Source organism: Corylus avellana, chromosome 7 (assembly GCF_965113065.1).
Source record: "Corylus avellana chromosome 7, dhCorAvel1.hap1.2, whole genome shotgun sequence".
In the NCBI taxonomy this organism is placed as follows: Eukaryota; Viridiplantae; Streptophyta; class Magnoliopsida; order Fagales; family Betulaceae; genus Corylus; species Corylus avellana.
In genome coordinates, this window is record NC_142496.1 from 13165371 (window position 1) to 13172215 (window position 6845).

Genomic DNA, 6845 nt, shown 5'->3' on the forward strand with positions numbered 1-6845 from the left:
AGTCTCACATTGCACTTATTGGAACATGTGTTGTCTTAAAAATTTCCATTTTTGAGTTGAATGATTTGTGGTTGACTTGATGATGTGATTGTGGTGTTTAGGGCTGTTAAGTGAGCGAAGCGTCTCGCGAGCAAGCTCGGGCTCGGCTCGCATAAGCTCGGCTCGTGCTCGACTCGAATATTAAATGAAGCACTTCATGAACACAAATTTTGGCTCGAATATTAAACGAAGCAAACTCGGCTCGACTCGGCTAAGCTCGTGAACAGCTCGTATAAGCTCGAGTGTGTATATATATATATATATATATATATATATATATATATATATATATATATATAAACTAAGTAATAGATAATTAATTATAAATCTCATAATTATTAAAACCTTAAAATTGCATTTATATTTAAGCGTTAGAGAATGAAAAATTCTAGACCATTCGTGATGAAAGAGAGAGAGCAATCATTAAAAAAACCTCGATTCAATTAGAGCAGATCCAAACGAAAGGAAGAAGAATCAAGCAGAAACTATTGAGGGAGATTGCGAAAGGCATAAACTATTGATGAATCAAACAGACCCAAACACTATCACTACATGTTTGGTGAGTGAGAGTAAGAGAGTGGGAAATAAGAGTTCAAGTGGAAGATCCGTTGTGACTAATGAGGGGGATTGAGAGAGAGACGTTAAAAAAATATTTTTTTGTAGGGGGTGTTGTCCCAATGCAGTCTGAGTGCAACTTGTTAACTTGTCCCACATTGTTAAGAAAACATCAATCTCTAAGTTTGCTTATCTATAAAATGATGCATATCCTCTCTCTTTGAAACCAAATGCCTTACTGCATTGACTCAGGCTCCATACTCGACTAGTCAGGCTAAGCAAATACTCATATGCAAACTAATTTCTTAAGCCGTTTAAGAGTACTTGAAGTTAAATTTTTTTTTTAAAACAAAAAATTAAATATAAGAGCCAGCTCGCGAGCTGGCTCGGCTCGACTTATTATTAGCTCGAGCTCGATTTTTTTGGCTCGCCCTTAAGGTCAACTCAAACTCGAGCTCGAGTAAAATTTAAACGAGCCAAGCTTGAACAAGGGAAGCTCGCTCAAGCTCGGCTCGTTTACACCCCTAGTGGTGTTCACTTTTGTTAAACCTGCTCATGATGTAAGAACCATGTGTATGTGTGGAAATTTGTGTTTGTCAATGACATAGTGCTAAAAATGTTTGTGGGAAAACAAGGCTGGGTTAAACCCTCACGAGACTTCACTCGTCCTCTAGAGATGCCTAGGGGTTTAAAAGGCTTGTTGCATACGCTAAATGCAATCATCTCTCCCACGACAGCAGATTTGTGTTTCATGTTTTGATTTTGTTTTTTATTTTCTTTTGCTAAGTGATAAGTGCTAAAAAATTCATATTTTCAGCCCTTAACTTGCATGTTTTAATCATTTGGTTTTAGTTAATTAGGCCATGTTAATTCCTTTTTGTGCTTTTCATACTTTTGCAGGTTTTTGGAAGAAAATGAAGTAAATCTAGATGATTTGGGCTCAAAGAGAGAAGATGGAGAAAATTGGAGCTCCCTAACACTGCGATCGATCGCAGGGTACTTGCAATCGAGCGCAGTACCTGAGAGGACATAGCACAAATCAGGCTAGGAGCGATCGAGTGCATGCCAGAAGAGGATCGATCGCACCCGTGCACAAGAGACACATCAAGTGGCGGCCAGAGTGTCCCTCTTTCCATATTAGGGTTTTCCAACTCCCAATTGTAATAGGTCTCAAAACCCTACGAAATCCCTAGGTTTACTACTTTGCCAAGGACTTCTAAAACCTATAAATAAACCCTTAAGCCTCTAGAATAAACAAGCTTTGTAAGCAGAAGAAGAGGAACTCTTGAAGTTCAAGTCTCGGGTTTATTCTTTTCTTTTCTTTTCTTTTCTTTTATGAAGATGTTTAACATCAATTCTATGTGTAGCTAATTTATTTAGTAGGGCTAGATTGAAGCCCTAGTTATGTTGAATTAATATTTCAATATTGGCGCATTTGTGATGATCTTGTTGTGCTATTTAACTTGATTAATACCTGCTTGCATGAATTCCTCATATGTGTGTGCCTGATCAACATGTGCATATAGTATGGACTAGTTAGTTAGATCAATTTGGATGACCGAGTCCTGGGTTTAACATAAGTAACAAAAGAATCCACACCGCGATTCTTGGGTTAATCAACATGGGGAACCGGGAGTATACACCCATGCCCTAGGCCTCGTGTATTTGTTGATTTCCATAGAACATATGCTTTTCTAAAGAACAACTTAGTATATACCATGCTAACTGCTTTAGGAAAGAAAAGAGTTAGAGAATACACCCATGCCTAACTCGTTGCTTAGGGAAATCTATAGCTTAAGGAGTATACACCCATGCCCTTAGGTTGACAAACATTAGATATGCATAACACAATCAAAGCATTGGCATATTGTTATATTAGCTGAATATAATTAGTGGTGGATATCAAAGCCCTACCTTTTTATTATTATCAACTCAATCAATCTTTGTTTTACTTAAGGAATTTATTTTTAAACGAAAATTCAGCAATCCTCGTGGGAATGATCCTGTACTTGCACCATATACTACTATGTTGACCTTGTGCACTTGCAGGTAAAACGTACAATTATTTACCTATTAATTTAGGCAGATATTTGCACAACACTAAGGGACTAGCAAAATGTAAGTTTGGAGGTATTTGATGAGTGCCAAATATTGCATATTTGGACCCCTTCATTTGTATTTGCTAAGCCTTTAGCTTTATTATTTTCTGATGTTTTAGTTAGTTTTGGTGTTTTAGTGTTTTGTTGGGTGCTAAGGGAAAAATGCAACTCATTCCATCAATTCTAGGTCTTAAGACACTTTAGGGAGCATTGACAGCAAATTTGGATCGAGCGATCATTCGCACCCGGACGAGTCCCACTAAAAAGGCCACATCTAGATTTATAGAGCTCGGATTGAATTGATCTTCATGTCATTGGAAAGCTAACTCAAAGATCTACAAAGTCATGTCGGAAGAGTTGGCTAATTCTGAAGGTAGTGCACTCGAGCGCACATCGAGTGCGATCGAGCACACTCGACCGACCTACCAGCGCTGAAACCCTAAAATTAGCTTATAAATATCATTCTTTTCTATTGTAAACATACAGAGACGCGCCAGGGGCGCCGTGCTTTGTGAATTTTTGTGTTTTCTGGGTTTTTGGAGCTTTGAACTCCAATTCTTTTGTAAGTATTTGATTTTAATGAAGTTAATTTATTTTCTTTATGATTTCTTTTGCCATGAGAGGCTAAATGTTCAACTAAGGTTGAAGACGAAGCCTCACCATTGATTAGTTTTATGTTTTTAAGTTTCGTTCGTACAATTTCATCGTTTAATGTAATGTAAGTTCATTTCAATTCAACTATGTGACAAAATTGTGATTGATTGTTGTTTATAAATCGTGAAAACGTTGGATACTCATTGTGTTTCATCAACGGATACATTGCATCTTTTCATTTACTTTGGTTTTCCATTGTCTTTTGTGCAAAGCATGGATACATTGGATCTTTTGAGCTAAATTGGATATGCATTGTTTTTCATAATACGAATGGATTCATTGAATTTTTCAATAGGATTTTATAAAAACAAAAGAACATGCATGAGATTTTATTGAAATTTGGATGTATGAACAAACATAATTATATATGCTTTGATTTGGTGCGATGGATTCTGAAAACCTTTGTGTTTTTATCATTTGATTTAATTTCAGTTTTTATTTGGTTTACCATTTTGCACAAACAATTCGAAACTAGGTTAAAATAGGATTAGTTTCGATAGAAATTAATTTTTGCAATGCAATTCCCTGTGGATCAACCTCGCACTTGCACACGTTGTACTACACACGACTCGTACACTTACGAGTAATTATAATTTGCACATCACTTGTGCAGTGAGCTTGAGCGGAGATGTGGAAGGGCCTAGCACAGATGCGGCTCGCCTTGCTACCTTGTGATCGAGTGTGCTTGAGCGTGATGAGGTGCGCTCTAGCGTACTACACTAGGTACGTTCATCCGAGCCTGCAAAAACAGAAACCAAAAACAACCCAAACTTCCTTTCTTTCGTTTTTATTAGATCATAACACAGAAACAAATAAAATAAAAATCAAACTAAACTAGTAGAAAAATTAAATCAATTAAGACAAAAATTAATTTTCACAAACAAGAAAAACAATTCCCTAGCAACAGTGCCAAAAACTTGTTGTGAGTTTTGAAAGTACTCGCAAGTGAACGAGTCGTTTGTAACATACTTTATGCAAGTGCGAGGTTGAATCCATAGGGAATTGTGTAGTAAAAAAGTTAATTTCTATCTAAATTAATCCTATTTTAACCTAGTTCCAAATTTTGTGTGATTTTGTCGTGCAAAAAGATAAACTAAATGAAATTGATTAAATGTAAATGATAAAAAGACACTAAGGTTTTAGAATTCACCTCACCAAATCGAAACAATACACTCTCGTATTTTGCTTATACAACCGAAAATAATAAAGCCCTATGTGTTTTTCTATGTTTCATAAAAACTCATATTAAAACATCCAATAAATCCAAACATTTAACAAATCACAAAGAATACCCAATTGAAATCAAATCATCCAATGTATCCGTTTGATTAATGAATCACAATGGATATCCAATTTCAATTAAATGATTCGATGTATCCGTCGGATGAAATACATCAAATATCCAATATATCACACATAATAATCATAACATTCAATTAAAAGATGTGAATCAAATAACTGAACTAGAATAAAACAACACTTCTATTAATAGTCGGAATTGTACGAACAAAATAACGAGAATGTAATTGTAAATCAATGGTGAGGCTTCATCTTTAATCTTAGTTGAAGGTTTAGCCTCTCATGACTACAAAAATCAACTCACAAATCATTGAAAAAATCATTGAAACTAACCAACATACAAGAGGGAAATGTGTTTAGAGCTCAAAAACGTCAAAAAGTCGGAATAATAGATTGAACGGCGCCCCATTTGTGTATTTTACAAAGAAAAAGATATACTTATACTAAAAAAACTAGGGTTTTGACGATGCTAGGTCAGCCTGAGTACGCTTGAGCGTACTCGAGCATACTTCAGGTCTTCTGCGGTGCAAGGCAAGGGCATTGCGTGCTTGGGCTTAGGTAAGGGTGAGCTCAAGCGCGTCCCTACTAGGCTCGAGCCCAGCTGCGCTTGAGCATACTGACTTGCACTAGATCTCACTTCCCAAAAATGCACTCTTCCACTTTCTTTGCATCTTTTAGAATAATACCACAGTTTTCCCTTAGCAACCTGCAAAACACCCAAAACTAACAAAAACATCAGAAAACAATAAAGCTAAAGGCTAAGCAAATGCAAATTAAGGGGTCCAAATATGCAATATTTGGCATTCATCACATAGGAAGGTGAAATAAATCTGAGAAGTCTAATGATCATTACAAAGATAAGTATAATCCTCGATAAAAAGACAAGGAGCAACTAACAATAACTTAAGCAAACCTGATAACAGTGTGAAGGTCTTTCTTAAGCAAGGTCTGTAGTGGTAACTGTACAACTCTTTAGTTGTAGGAGTAGGTTTCCTACAAGAGTAATAACCACATAAGTCTAATGACTTAGTAAGTAAACCTCACAATTGGGTATGACATGAGCTAGTTATCATTAAGCAAAAATAAACGTGCAATGTTGACAAACATTGGAAAGATGTGTTGTCTCCATTAATACACCATAAAAGTATTGTTTGGTTGATAAAATGTAGTGTACTTCCGGCAACAATTGCCTTAGTGTTTTAATGCAGAAAACTAATGTTTTTAAGGTCATAATTATCATATATGGTCTAACCGGAATATTACCTCTTCTCAGCAGGGTTGGCGCTATCCTGAGAGACCTATAATACAATGTCGATGCCCCAACCATTGTATGCTACCATCCTTAACACTAGTAGCCCGGCCGAGTCTGACCCCAGGTGGCCCATACTACTAATGATGTACGTCCAATAGTGACCCGCCCATTAAGGCTGTGCCGTTCACAAAATAACCATTGGATCCAAGGCACATGTATCACATCCATACACGTTTGACCATAGAGTCAAGTCTATATAGTAATCCCATGGCCATTATACCACACGTATTGCTGTACCATGTCATATAATGCATCTTATCAACCAATTACTAAAGCAGTTACCAAGTTATACAAATATGTAGACATGCTCATATCATACGTGTGCTCAGTCAGCTGACATATCGCACATTTTTAAGGAAAGCGGTTGTAAGTATTTACTTATTTCGTGCGCTTGCTTGAATCCTCTGACATCACGAATCCCTACCATATCAAAATATGACTCATCATTATAACCAATACTAGAGAACTCTACGAGGTTTCACCTAATGAAAAGAGCCGCTAAAAACCTTCGTACCACATATTTGGGCAAAAGGGCATTTGCCTTGCTCTTTGAGCAAGCGTGCGCTCCCTAGGGCGAGCTTTTGGCCAAGAGAGTTAAGATTCGGCCATAAACTCCCGAAATGTGTTTTAGGCTTCTATCTGAACCTGTGGGTTGGTACATCTCTTCCTAGGCTCTAAATAGACACATCCAAGTACAAAAAATGCAATCATGCAACTTTAAAGAAAACAAGGCTCGGTGAAAGCTTTTCGAAATCATTCTTGGTTTTTTAAGAAAATGGGTGCAAGACTTGGCCAAGGTATACTTAAAAATGTGTAACACTGAGAAAGCAATAATAACAGCATAAGGAATAATAGATAAACTAGAAATCACCCTTAGGATGGCAAGA